This window comes from Pholis gunnellus (assembly GCF_910591455.1).
Source record: "Pholis gunnellus genome assembly, chromosome: 1".
NCBI classification, from domain to species: domain Eukaryota; kingdom Metazoa; phylum Chordata; class Actinopteri; order Perciformes; family Pholidae; genus Pholis; species Pholis gunnellus.
The window spans coordinates 23,165,074-23,179,512 of record NC_136528.1 but is presented as its reverse complement, the minus strand read 5'-3'; positions in this window follow the sequence as shown (position 1 = coordinate 23,179,512).

Below are 14,439 nucleotides of genomic sequence, written 5' to 3'. Positions count from 1 at the left end.
GATCACCTCTCGGGCTCCTACCATCATCCTACTCCCAGTCCTTTCTGATTCCTGACGTGGTAACTTGACTTGCTCCTACTTGTGATGTTGTTAACACTTCCTCTGCTCCCACAGCTTTTCACAGACTCTGTTACTGACTCATGCTCGTCCCTTTTCCACTATCCGTGCCCTCCCCCGCACTCTTCACCACAATATCTTATGGCTGAGTCTGAGGTCACAGATCAATCACTTCATCCCCTGGGCTGCATATGACTGCATGGCATTTTGCTCTATGGCCTGCCAAGATACTTCACCTCTTTTGAGCTTCCTCTTGGAACTTTTAAGTGTTTGAGTGGAATATTTTTTGGCAGAGGGAGTGTTATTAAAATGTGTAGCCAACAGGCTGCACCGTGGGATAAATATGGAGATGAATGTGCACCATTACAGACCTCTGTGGCCTGTAAAGAAAGACTGAGATTGGTATAGGTATTGATATTCATTAGGTACAGCAAACAGAGCAAAGAAGATGCATGATGTAAGAATAATAGCAGGAATGGTCACTTGTTGTTCTTACTTTGTGTTTTGTGAAACAATCTTTACTTACAAAGCAGCAGCCCACCTGTGATATAATCCAACAATCTGCCTATAAAAGCCTGAAAATGAATCCCAGCTCCACCTTCTCAAATGACAGCTGTGCAAAATTAATCACCAGAAAGAAAAAACTAAGTATTGTTAAAGCCATTTTAACACTGCAGTCATCATACTTCCCTGTTTACATCTGCTAATTACATTTGAGCCCTGCCCGGTCTCTAGAATCATTACTTAAATGTAAAGTGCCGGCCTAAAATTTTGAGTCTATCAGCACTTTCCTTCCCCGTCGCCTTAATGACAACTATTAGTCGAGGATGGATCCAGTCAGTGGCTATGAGTATAATTACTCTGTCTTAATCTTTGTTCCATAAATATTGATAACAAGAGCCCCACGTCATGTGTTACCTGCAGTTAAAAATAGAAGGCCCGCTGATGGCAGGTTATCTCTTACTGTCAGATCCCAGTCAATCCCACCTCTTGTATCTACAGGAAGTTGAGCTCTGGGACAAACAAAGAGCAGAGAGAAAACAACAAATACCTTGATTACACAGCAGTAAATCAAACTACCCGACCTCATGTCTCCTGTATTCAGCCCATAACAGTCAGACAAAGTATAGCTTGTAAAACATAAACTGACATGTATATAAAGTCTTCATTCATTTACATAAAAAACAATTTCTTCATAATGAACCAGTCAAAATAGCTTAATCCAGTCACCCTGTTGACAATGTGCTTCTTGCTGTACATCTGTCATTCTGTCGTGCAGCTTCATAATATTTCTGTGGAGTGAGGAATTAATTATCAGGCTCGATCGGTGACTCAGAGCTCAGGTCTTCAGAAAGTAATGCAGCCCGTAAATAATCGCCCAACTGCCACCATACTTCACACTGATGGCGAGCGCTGCATTTGTGCTAATTTCTCCGTTCTATGTATAGTGTGATGGACAGTGTCAGGAAGAATGATATATGGGTTGCCCCATTGGCAGGCTGAAATTGGACTGAATTGGTGTGATATTGAGGGTTTCTATCTGGCTTTGCTGTGCACAATATGATCTGTCTACTCCTGACCATCTTTTACCAGTTAAACATCAGGTGAGTATGTAAACTTTGTCTTTAGTGCCTGAGGGGAGAAATATGGAGCTCTGGGTGTGACAAACAAGTGCATTGATCTCCTAACTCTGACTAACCTCCGTCTGTTCGGATGGAGGATGCTGCCTGTCGGCCGTTAGCTTTATGACTGCCTGGGTGAGACGGGTAATCTGGGCCTGCCACTGGACTGAGAGGCTGCCAAACTACAGTAAGCAACAAGGAGGTTAAACACAAAATTAGAATTTAAACTACCTCGAATACCGTTGATGTTTTTTTTGGACGACAAAAAAAGTGAACAAAAATATGGATCTAAATTTTCTTTTCAGATCAAATATCGCCCCAGGACTGTGATTTACTCATGGTCGAAATGAATGCAATGTGTTTTAATTCTGCAGCGTGGTGCACAGAGATGAGATTGTGTGTTTGTGTAAGCTTGAATGTGTATGGGGTAGTGCAGATTTGAATAGATGTATTTGCATCTTGTTGCTTAGCCAAAGGCATTATTGGTTCCCAGTGGTAGTGACCTGAAATTTTGCATGCACGGCAACTCTGCAAATGGTAGCCCCTTTATGATCAGCCAAATATTGCAAAGTAGAAGTAAGAGGCACTGACCTTTGACGCAGCACATATATGTAACACACGTCGACAGAGATGTTCACATTTCATGATTGTCTCTCCTTCCCAGTTTTTCTGCTGAAGTCTACGAGGAAAGGAGAAACAATAATATTTGAGTCTGTCTGCATTTGGAGTGCGATGGTTCAGATTTATATGGTGACTCTAGTTATTAATAGTCCTGTTTTCATGCCACAATACCTTCGAGAAGTCAGACACACTGTATTGTAACAAAAGAATGACTAAAAAGACGCCCGCAAGAGTAAAATACCAAGAGTGTGGTGATTTTAACAGCTTGCAGATGTACAGAAGTCCTTCCAACGTGATGCTGCATGCATATCGAGGGGTGTGTGCTAGATTGTGTGTTCAGATATTCCCTTTGTGTGATACAGTCCAGTGAGGTCGACTGAAGCAGTACACGGCTGGTGATCTTGTAATAGATTTCTGATCGGGACATTGTAAACACAGGGTTTGTCAGAATAGTTTATCAGTGTATACGTTTCCAGTATAACCACTAACCGTTGTAAATACCTTGCTGTGAAACCCAGTGCAAGCCAACTTAAAAACACACGCTCAGACAATGTCAGAAACCCTGAAAAATCAGCAGTGCTCAGGCTTTAAAACAAAACAGTTTATTTTAATGTAAAAGCCCTCTTTTCTGACCCCTGTACTAAAATGCCTCTGTGATAAATATAATCTTTATCTGCTTAAGCACTTGTGGGCGACCAGGAATGGACGGGTCAAGAGTTTGGGCTCTTCTACTGGTCTTCTGATATAAAAGACAGTAGCAGCAGCGTGCAGAGGAGGTGGAGGCTCGTGACTTGGAGGCTGGTTGGTTGAAATCCCCGGACTGACTAAGGAAAGCTGCATACGGAAGTAACACTTTGCTCTGCCTCAACAGCAACTGTCAAAGTGCTGCAGCACAGAGTCACTGAAGTCCCAACTGTTCAGTAACAACAGTGTCAGACTGTGGCAGTATCCTGGGCAGCTCCCAGGTGTGAGTGTGTGAACTTTCTTTTTCCTTGGTCCGGTTAAATTACTGGTTTTAATAAAGTGTTTGGACTTACACTCAAACAAACTGGAAAACTGTTGTGTAACACCTACTTAAACCGCAAATCTCATTCTCGACCATGGAAACAGCAGTCAAGGCAACAATCTCAACACAAAGTTAAATTCGTAGCCTGCTCTCGAGCTTTGGGTCATATCACATGATCTTCATCGTCAGATAGAGTTTGGCAAATGGAAATTTGAAAGCACCAGGACAGCTACTGAATGGACCTTTTGGTGAGATTGTTTTCTCAACTCCCAATTATTTGTTATTTTGGTTTACATAATGTGATTTACTTTTGAAATACAGATGAACCTCACGGTATATTATTTTGGACAAATTAAAACAGAATAATCAAGATATAGCCCACTTTCTATTTCAAAAGAAGGAGACCGACGCTTTTGACTGCAACACAACAAACGTTTTTTCTGAACTTGGAAAAAGTTCCTGAAACAATTTGAAAGATGAAAAAATCACCAGAAGTTCCTAATTCGAGCACCAGTTTTAAATAGAGCTAGACCGATATATTGGCTGGGATGATATAAGCATGCTGTGTATAAGACAGCCAATGATTAACAAGAAATTGCAGTACAGAAACGCAGAAGATTTGTTTGAGGCAGTTAGGAGGCGTCAGCGTTACTTTGTTTGTCCGCCCTGACACGATTTTATGACTGTAAAATGTCTTGCTTGGTCATATTTCTTTAAAAAACTGAAATTTCATATCAGAAATGTTTGTTTCTGTTACGTATCTATGTTATGATATCGATAACAACCGCAACAATCTGGTAGTTTGATACGACTCATGCCAGCCTAAAAAATGAGTCTTCCACACATTAAGGGGGATAAACAATTAGTGAAAATAATATCACAACACGCTGTCCGTGCAAAATACAAAGTGTAAAAACGACATGTTGAGCCTCCGCTGGTTGCCTGGCAATCTCACTGGGACAACAAGACTCCAGGAAATGACTGCGCCTGGCCAGGAAATAGTCTGGCACACAACGCAGGGTTACGTTTCATTTCTACACGTCGTTTGTTGCTCTGCTAAGCTAAGCTAACTGGCTGCTAGCTGTAGCTTCATATTTACCATGGAGATAAGGAAGTCAATCTTAGTCAAACTGTTCCTTTAAATTGCTCAGCAAAATGGAAATCCAAACATCTACAATTCCATTACAATTGTGAGCAAAGTCCAACAGCCAAAGAAGATTTTGTGATGTGCTTAAAAGCTCCAGAAGATTGTGTATTGACAACTGTTGATGACATATGTTTTCATATTTGTACACCTCTTGTTATGAACAACAAACCTTCTTGATAAACAATGTGACATGGTTGGTCAGGTGATGTTTTTTCATATCTGAACTGCATGCCCCCAACTCCCCTTCAACCTCCCCACACTCCCCAACAAGATTCCCCATTACAGTTGACAGACAGACAGTAGGCACAAAGTTTAAAATACAGGTCTTAAAGGGAATAAAAGCTTTGCAGTGAATGGTGAGGGAATTGTTAAGGATAATACAAAGGAGTGGGATTTCTCGTGCATTTGTCTGCGAGGGATATCCCAGCCAAAGTTTCTCTATACATCAAAGGGCCGCGGCAAATAAAAGCACACTTGTCAGGGGCGAACAAACTGCCTCCTTTGTGCCTTCTACCAGCCAAATTCAGGCACACAAAGCCTTTGGATGTACAACACTGCAAAGAAGACATACTATTCAGATGACATGCTTTGCTCTCTCTCTGGTGGTTTGCTGTGTGCTTTTGTCTGCCCTGACCAGGATAGATATATAATATCACTGGATCAAAAACCTTTCAGTCCCTTTTACTCCCTGTTAAAGACTCCCGTTACACTCCCTCCCCCATACACTCCACTATTCTTTCTTTTCTTAAACAAAGTAAACTTGATGCAGCCAGATAACACTTGCAGCCCTCAGGCCTAATGCCCAAAAATGAGTCTCAGGTTCATTCAGGTTTTTTAGGCAAAGAGTCTTTGGTCAGACAGACTGGACACGATTCACTGTTGCCTAAGGAAATCTTTGTCCGTTTTGGTTTAAACATCTGTTGCCAGCATCTTTTACATTCCTGTGAAATAAATCGCTTTCAAAGTTTCAAAAACGTCCAAAAAAAAAGTAAGCAGATGACTCACACTTACACTCACAGACACACACACAGACACACACACACACACACACACACACACACACACACACACACACACCTACACACACACACACACACACACACACACACATACACACCTGAATCACACATAACTCTATAAGTCCATCCAAGTGCAAACTAAAAACACTGAACATACATACAATTTATTGCGTTTCAAGTGTGAAATCATCACATTATTGATCTATTTCAGTCAGGGCTGCAACTAACGGTTATTTCATTATCAATTAATTTGCTGATTATTTTCACATTACTGGCTTGTGAAATCTTCACATTTGAGATGCTAAAAGACGTTAATTTTGGACTAATAATTATAATATTTTCATGTATGCATTGTTGCGCTTCTATAAATGTCTTATGTTTATTTTAGGGATTTTGCTCTCAAAAAGTTTACAATAATCTATGCAATTGAAAAAACAAACGAAATATGCAGTATCTACCAAAACCTATTATGATACAGTGGCAGTGGTTCCCTCAAACAAACTGGAAAACTGTTGGCAGTGGTTCCCAACCTGTGGGTCGGGACCCCTCGAAGGACTCACAAAAAAAAATAGAAGAAAGAAGAAATTCAGTAGTGTTCACAATTCCACCTTTACTGTACATGCAATGAAAAGCTCAGTGAATAAAATACAGCTCCCATTGTCAACAGTATTATTAAAATAGTGACTTTCAGTCACATTACAGAGCGCATTTATTCCTAGCAGTCTTGATTATTTTCATTATAACGACACGTTTACACTTATTTCCAAGGAATACCTAATTGTTGATTGGCTGTAAATGCTATATAAGGCCCAAGATCACAGCTAAAGGAGTTATTTAATTGTAAGGTGTGTGTGGCTGTGAGGATTTGAATGACTTTATGAGCTATTTTTGCTCAACGTTTTTTTTTTTTTTTAGAAAAATATCAAGGCACACCTGAGCTCACACTGAGGCACAATGACGAGAACCACTGCTTCACTCTGCCTTTAGAGATTTCAGGGTGTTGAATAAAGCAAGTCTCTGAGTGAATGCAATGACTCATCACCAGGGTCATTTGCCCTTCATTGCAAATGAGTGTGGGTGTCTGACTAACTTGCAGTTATAAGCTGGATATTGTTTTTTAATCATTGGAGAGGGGGAGAGAAAGGGTGAGAAAGAGAGACCTAGTTTTGGTGCTTGTGTGTACAGTAAGAAAGAGTGCGTATGTGTGGTTTTGTGTGTGTGTGTGTGTGTGTGTGTGTGTGTGTGTGTGTGTGGCTGTGTACAGTATGTGCGTCAACGAGACAAAGACTGAGGGTCGCATTTTGAGTCTTTGAGACGCATTCTGCACCCGGAGCCATGCGTGTTATTTATCAAACAGCCGCTTCGGCCTGGAAGTGCAGCTACCTGTCATCTGACGGAGAAGCCCTCTGTGTGTCTGCCTCCCTCCCTCCCACATTAATTTGAGGGAGGAACGCACCAAAGGTGGGAGGAGATATGAAAAGTGTGGTTGGATGCACATTCTGCCTGATTTCTTAAAGTTCACACACTACGAGAACTTTTTTCATCTCGACAAAGCAGGGGCATTTTTTGCAGGTTTTAAAAATGAAAGGCTACGGTGGGTAGGAGAACATTTAATTAAGCTCTATCTGCAGAAATCCAACCCACATAGCTACTATAATATCCATGGTAACACTTTATTTAAAAGAGTGTACATTGCACTATTATGAAAGCTGCTAAGATCATGAATTCAGTTGTGTCATTTACTCAATAATGTCACCCAAAAGTGTTGTCAATTGCTTTAAGCTCTCAGCAGTGTAATGCCACATAATCATTTCTTTATGAAACCTATAAACTCTACCATCGTACAAGTAAATGCCTAACACAACTGACATGAGAGCACTTAAAAGTGTGATGATACCTTTTAGTTCAATATATTTATTGGTTTTCATTTTTTTCCACCATAAACAACAATACAAGAGTAAAACAAATCAGATATATAGATACATGTAAATAAATAAATAATTTAATGAATTAATAAAATACAATATTTTATACATACCTTTTAATTCCTGGCATGTTTTTCACATGCTTAGCTAAGGCCATGTTGCCATAACAGAGACCCCCCTTTTGTATAGGAAGAGACATTCAAATACATTACGAACGCGGAAAAAAATTGCACAAAAATGTAAAAAAACCTGATTGAATGCTTGCACATCCCCACAAAACAATTGGGGGGAAACGTATTTGGATGGACCTCAATTTCAGTGGATTTCCGCCTACGGAAATCAAAATTTGACCAATGAAATGTTATACCTCCAGGTAGCTTGCTGCCAAAATACATCTTAACAATTCAATTTCACAGCACCCAATATTGTGCGACAAAAACTGCAATAACTACCTCAAAAGATGAAAAACAATAAATGACTTGATATCACCCATACCTTATATGTTGGTAACGGAACGGGGCTAGCCACAACAGCTAGCACTAGCATCAAATTTGGGGTCCAATTAGTTTTATGTATTGTGTAGTTAGCGTTCGCCCCTTTAACATTCTCTGTCGTGATATGTTTTTGTCGTGTGGATTGGACACGGGCTCTATCGGGGCTCTTTTATGAAACGTGCTTAAGTTTAAGTTTAGGCCAACACGGAAAATTCTCACGTGTGCATAGAAGTTATGCAGAAAATTTCCATGCGGAAATCCGTATTCCCGCACCACATTTATGCATCACAATGGAAAGAAACAGCTTAAATGCCAGACAGATGCACAAACACACAGGGCCGCAGAAAAATATGTCAAAATGACATTCCTTTTGGTTGTTTTGTGATTATTGGCGGAGCTAGCTAGAGCCCCAACAAAACAAAGTGAAGCCTTTCAAAAGAAGTATGCTTAAGATTCAAGTGGATTACATTTTACACCATGTTTATGAACAACGAAAAGAAAAATGTGAAACAAATAAAAAAATATATAAAATGAATTAGGCTATTAGTGTATTAGTTTGAGTAATGATATGCACATTTTTTTATGTATTTCATAATGATTTGTAAAAAAAAAAAAAAAAGTTACACACGCACAACTTATAGAAGCGTTTTCTAGATTGGCCTCCAAAGAAGAACGACACCATCGAGCCCCAAAATTAAACCTTTACGTGCACATAACAAATCCCTCTAGCGGCTGTAGTGATTATTTCGGGAGCAAAGGAGGAAGTCAGGTGATGTTAATGTTGGGAGGAGGTCAACAAGACACATGGCTTTAATTGGGAGACTGCTGTTCATTTCACATTTCCAACTCCAAGTGTTTTTAAAGCATGACCCAGAAAGATCCTTAAACTTAGCCGCGTGGATATTACTGTAACAATGGCAACGAAGGTCCCCTTACCTTGACGAAGCCTTTAAAGTTAAAGTTTGGTGGAGCTATCCAGGTAATAGAGTAGCTAAAAGTGAGGAGTTACTTTAGAGCTTGAACGTAAGAGTAACGACAAGCAACTGCATTAAAAAACTAATTTAAAAAATAATGAAATAGTCAATGGTGGATCATTTTGTTCCCAATTGCAACGATGAAGTGTTTCGATTTTGCCAAAGATCTGATTTGTGGGTCTATGACCTGCACCAATGATGGCTGAGGCTCACAAGTGTCGTAACATTTAGAGCCAGCAGTCTAGTGTCGTAACATTTAGAGCCAGCAGTCTTTGTGAACCGACAGAGAAAACAGGATTTCTCAGAAAAGCAGATGACATAATTAAAACTGAAGGCGATAACATATGCGTTTCTCAAATTATCCAGGAGACATGCCTCTGTGTTGAGAAACAAAGTGGATTGTGTAAAAGAAAATATTGAAATTTTCCTTGGGGGACAATATTAATGTCACCTTATCTCATTACCTGAGGTGACCAAACTATTTGGACGTACTAATAGGAATAGCACCCTAACAGGTGCAACAAAACGTGAAAGTGATGCAGATGTGAATCAAGCACAGCCTGTTCGCAACCACACAGTCCTGAGAGGAGGTCTAATGAAAACACCTGTGTAACATGCATGTGTTGGCTCTTCGTTGGCTCTAACTGTATTTGAAACAGGACAGAATGTGTGAATAAAAAGTTGTTGAAGTGAAGAATAAAAAGGATGTTTAGTTCTGTGTTGTGCTTACACTTTCCCGTGCAGGTGCACGTCCTACTGCCACACCCCAGCGTGCGCACAGGCAGTCGCCTACAACGTGAATGTGAGAGATTTACATATTTTACTTAGTGGGCAGCATAGTTGCTTAGTGTTTAGCACTGTTGCCCCACAGAAAGTAGGTCCTCCGGCAAGACAACCTGGGGGTTGGAACTTTCAAAAGGGCAAGATAAATCTGACATGACAGGAAAGCAGAAAAAAAAAATGTTTTATTTTAATACCAGGTGTAAATGTAATCTGTTTATATCATATTAAGATACAATCTGGATATGAGACACATTTTAGTGGAAGGTGTAAAGGGGGTCAAAGGGTTGCATGTGGACCTCGCTTTGTTGTAATGAGCCAAATGCCAAAAATACTCTACTCAAATGATTTGCCCCTAAAGACGTCCACGCTGGGTATCAGGGATAGTATTCCTACAATGTGTTGCCCTGGCCTCAAAAACAGGGTTTGTCCCCACCAGGCCCGCAGCACAGGGATTATAGGGATTAATAAAGTCTAATTTAAATCAAATAAATTTAGACATATCACTTCAGCTACGTCGTCATCGGGTGGATAACCCTAACCCCATTAGTGGTAAACTTTAGGATATAAACAGCACAAACAGAGACAACAGAAGGGCAGGATGCTACAAACCGAATGAGGAACAAGGGGAGCTTTCCGGGGCATTTGAAGGGAATAGGTGCGAAAGGCTGCTGGGAAACAAACGTAATTTAAATGTCTGCATATTCCCTAACCATCCTAAAGGGTGGAGTCACCCATCCACTCAGTGTGCAGTGTTTCCTGGAAGTTGCGGTAAAGGGTAATGAGCACACACTCATGCACTGTAAAATACCAGTAGGTTTGGGACTTAACCCTGTCTCCATGGCAATTGCTGCAACGATGACAAATTTGCTGTTTCACGAAACAAAATGACTAAAAATTCTGGAGCATTAACTGGTGTCTCATTGCTGTGTGTTTTAGCGACCTAGTCATTACATGTGTAACTCAGAAGGGACACGTTAACGCAGGAGGATATTTTACACCGTGTTTCCTCACAGACAGAATAAAACTGAATTGGTTTGTCAGAGTTTGTATTTGCAGTCTGTGGGTTGAAACTGTAAGTCAGCAAAATACTTCAGTACACTCTGCAAATCTTGAAATGTTTATTTGCAAGGGTACCTGCACCATACAGCTGATTCTCCTGAGGATGAGTCATCCACAGGCTACATACAGTACATTTGAGGTGGGCTTTGGATGAGCTCCTGGAGGAGAACGTAGAGGGGCAAAGAACACTGCTGAGCCATCACAGCTGTACTGATTTTCTGTCACATTGTTTCACAACAGGAGACATTAACTGGTAAAGGAAACTGTAAATCTCACCCATCCCCCCACTATAACCACTGCACAAGGTCCTGTCATCAGTCAGCCGTGTATTGATAAGGGGAGCCAGGCATTCGCTGCCACAATGTTTCCTCACAAAATGTGTTTTGCAGAGTTAAATGTAGAACATGAATAATATTCCTGCAAACAAACAGCGAGGATGTCAAACAAACACTTAACTAAATATACAGGTATTCAGATAAAATTCTGTTGCTGCAAAATAATCCGTTTGGTAACATTTGACTGATTAATAAACACAGTGTGCCAGCGGGTTTTCTCTGACGTCTCCTCCTTTTTGTATACGGACAGTATACATATAATGTCCTCTGAGGTAAGATGTTTGTTGTTGCCTCAGATCGACAGGGCTTCATTTTTTTTTCAAAGTCAACCAATCAACAACCAACTTCTTTGTAATATATATATTTTGAACAGACAATCACGGGCACTCATTCACTAAAAAAATGTAAATCAACCAGCTGATTCAATAATAGATTCCGTGTTTAGTCCATAAAATAGTACGAAATACCCATCACAATCATCTTGGGTTCTCACAAAGCCCACAAAGATTAACGGAAAGTTGTTGCAGATTTTTTGCTGACTGACTAATCGATTAATCAAGTTATTGTTTCTGCACTCGTTCACATTTCTGTGAAGGTGTAAGTTATCAAGGCTTACCGTATCCAGAATCACTTTGTCTGACCTTCTTTTTCGAGTTGAAATATCTCCTCACAATGTGATCCAATTTGATGGACAATACACTTAACTTTTTATTTCTACTTATATGTCGATTCCTTTGCCTCCCACTGTCGGATGTACTGGACACAAAATGTACATGGTGTAAACAACAATCTTCTTGGCCCTGCTTTACATACCAAATCCAGGGTGCATACCAGGAATTTCCATAACCCGCATTTAAATATTTGCATCAAGCATCACGGGACAGGACGATGAGCAAAAGCAACTCTTCGCTTGTGCTTCGCTTATGATGCTGTATTTTCGACTGAAAATAGAAATACATTGAATTTTCCATTTTTTTCTTTTTAATCTTCTCTTTTTTTTGTCTTCTTTTCTTGCTTAATTGAACGATCCACAAATGCATGTGTCCCCCAAAAAAGATGAGCAGAGGAGGACGACATAAAAAAATACCAAGGCTGCTCTTGACGAGTGTTTTAAGCACAATTTGAAATATGAATCCTCATTTTTCAGCGTGTTCGCGTCAACATGAGACTCAGTAAGCTGACGACGTAGGTGACATATCATTTTAGGCTAAGAGGTAAAACAAAAGTAGAGAAGAGACACTTTCAGTGGTCAGGGGACAGACAGTGTTGGCGTTCAGCTCTCCACGAGTTATTCCACTGAGACATGTTGATGTCAGGTCATCTAAGTCGACAAGGAACAAAAAGTCATGGTTAGGAGGGATCAAATGCTTATATTTGTATGTGGTAATCTTTCCATGGCCATGCACAAACATAAAGGCTCTTTTCAAACACCGGATTTACCAAAACACTCAAGGTTTCTGGAATCAGAATTATATTACAGTCAAATTGAATTGCATCAGTGCTTTGTGTACGTTTGTGTGACGGTATCTGCAGGTGTGGCAGGTTGAATATTGCTTCAAAAGCAAATGCAGATGTTTCCTCTACGTGTAGAATCTTAGTTTTCAGCAGCCTCATGTTTTGTGTTCACATGCCCTCATCTCTGACTCTGCATGGAGTTCAATAAAGGTTATTACCTCGGTAATCAGAAGTGAGAATGAATTAAAAGTGCCCCGACTTGAGGGTGAAATGCCGTTAAAGTCACGTGATCTTTGTTTAACAATACAAAAATAGAGTTAACAACTGTGTGACGCATTTGCACAGGGGTGTTTTTTACTAACAAATCACAACACATAGCATGTAACGTCTCTCAGGGAGGCAAGATAAAACAATGGGTCCGACATGATCTGAGATTCTACCTGCAGTTGCTAAGCAACACCCACCTCCAACCTCTCAATCTGTCCCATTGGTCAGCAGGAAAAACGCACAAGGAGCCCCATTGGCTAAGAGAAAGTTAATAAACTTTAGCCAAGACCTGCCTCCTTGTGTGCGCACACACTCTCTCTTTCTCTCTCTCTCACACACACACACACACAATGAAGAGATTCTTGTGAATGAGAGCATGAGAGGGTGTCAGTGCTTGCGCAGTACAGTGCTGATATATGCATTGAGCTCCTGAGCTAAAAATAAAGATCACACTGAATGCTGTGCCACTGAAAGTTGCAAGACTGAATTGAAAGTGACAAGTCTAGTTCTCTCCAGACAGAGCAATGAGGTCCCACCCTCATCACAGATCCAGCAGGCATTTTTTGACGTTCGTTTTTAGTACAGAATTCTAATAAAAGCTTGTTCCTGGCAATTCTTCACATTTGATCAGGCTAAAAATGCAACACAGGAAAGCCTAAATATATCTTTGAAATACAATTCAAAAGACGTATTTAGCAGTGGTTCCCAACCTTTTTTTTCCCCCCAAAGCCTTTTCAGATGAGCTCAGGTAGCTTCACTTATTTAAACGGGATGTTATTTAACACTGAATATGATATAGCCTAAAAGTGGAAATACATTACATTATTGTTTTTTTTTCTTACAACTGAATTGGCAGAAGTTGGACATTACAATAGGCTGTTTTCCTTTATTTATAGTTACTTAGCCAACTAATTTCACTCCTTTTCGGCTACATATTTCAATCATTTATCCATTAGTTTAAGCCAACTCTATCGTTATTCTTAGTTAACAATTTCAATCACTGATTAATTACTTTTAGCTGGTTTACAATCTATTATATTGCATCCATGCATTACTATTTCGACCGTTTATCAAGTACTTTTGAGTAATTTTATCAGTCACTCTTAGGCAACTATTTCAAGGATTTATCAATTACTTTGAACTATTTCGACTTCCCTGCTAGCTTGCTAATTGGATTTTATGCTCCATCGCACACCGTGGCTTTACGTGTTGCACTCGGCTCAGGTTTGTAGACTACTGGCCTGTTGTAGTTGTAAATACTAAAGGGCAGCCCGTAATACCGTTTGTGAGGTAATTTTTCTAAATGATGCAGGTACATTTTTCATTCAAATTTTTATTTTTTCAAACTAACTGAGCTACTTCACCATCTTATCATGTTGTTCCAGCGACTGTAGGCTTTTGCTTTGTATATTTCAAAATTGTGGATCTTAACTGAAGTTTTGGACATCGGTGTTTGAGTTAGTGGCAACGCCTCTTTCAAGACTGAATGTGGAGTCTGTCTGTTTAAAGGTGAAATACACTCTTCATCCTGAGGCCCCATGAGGCATTGGTGGAAACAAATAGCATATCAATCACTACACTTGAGGTTTACCTTTTTTCCTAAAAGGCATATGAAACGGTTGCTTTTTCAATAGGAAGACAATAAGAAAGTTATCTTTGCGAGTTATGCTGTGAG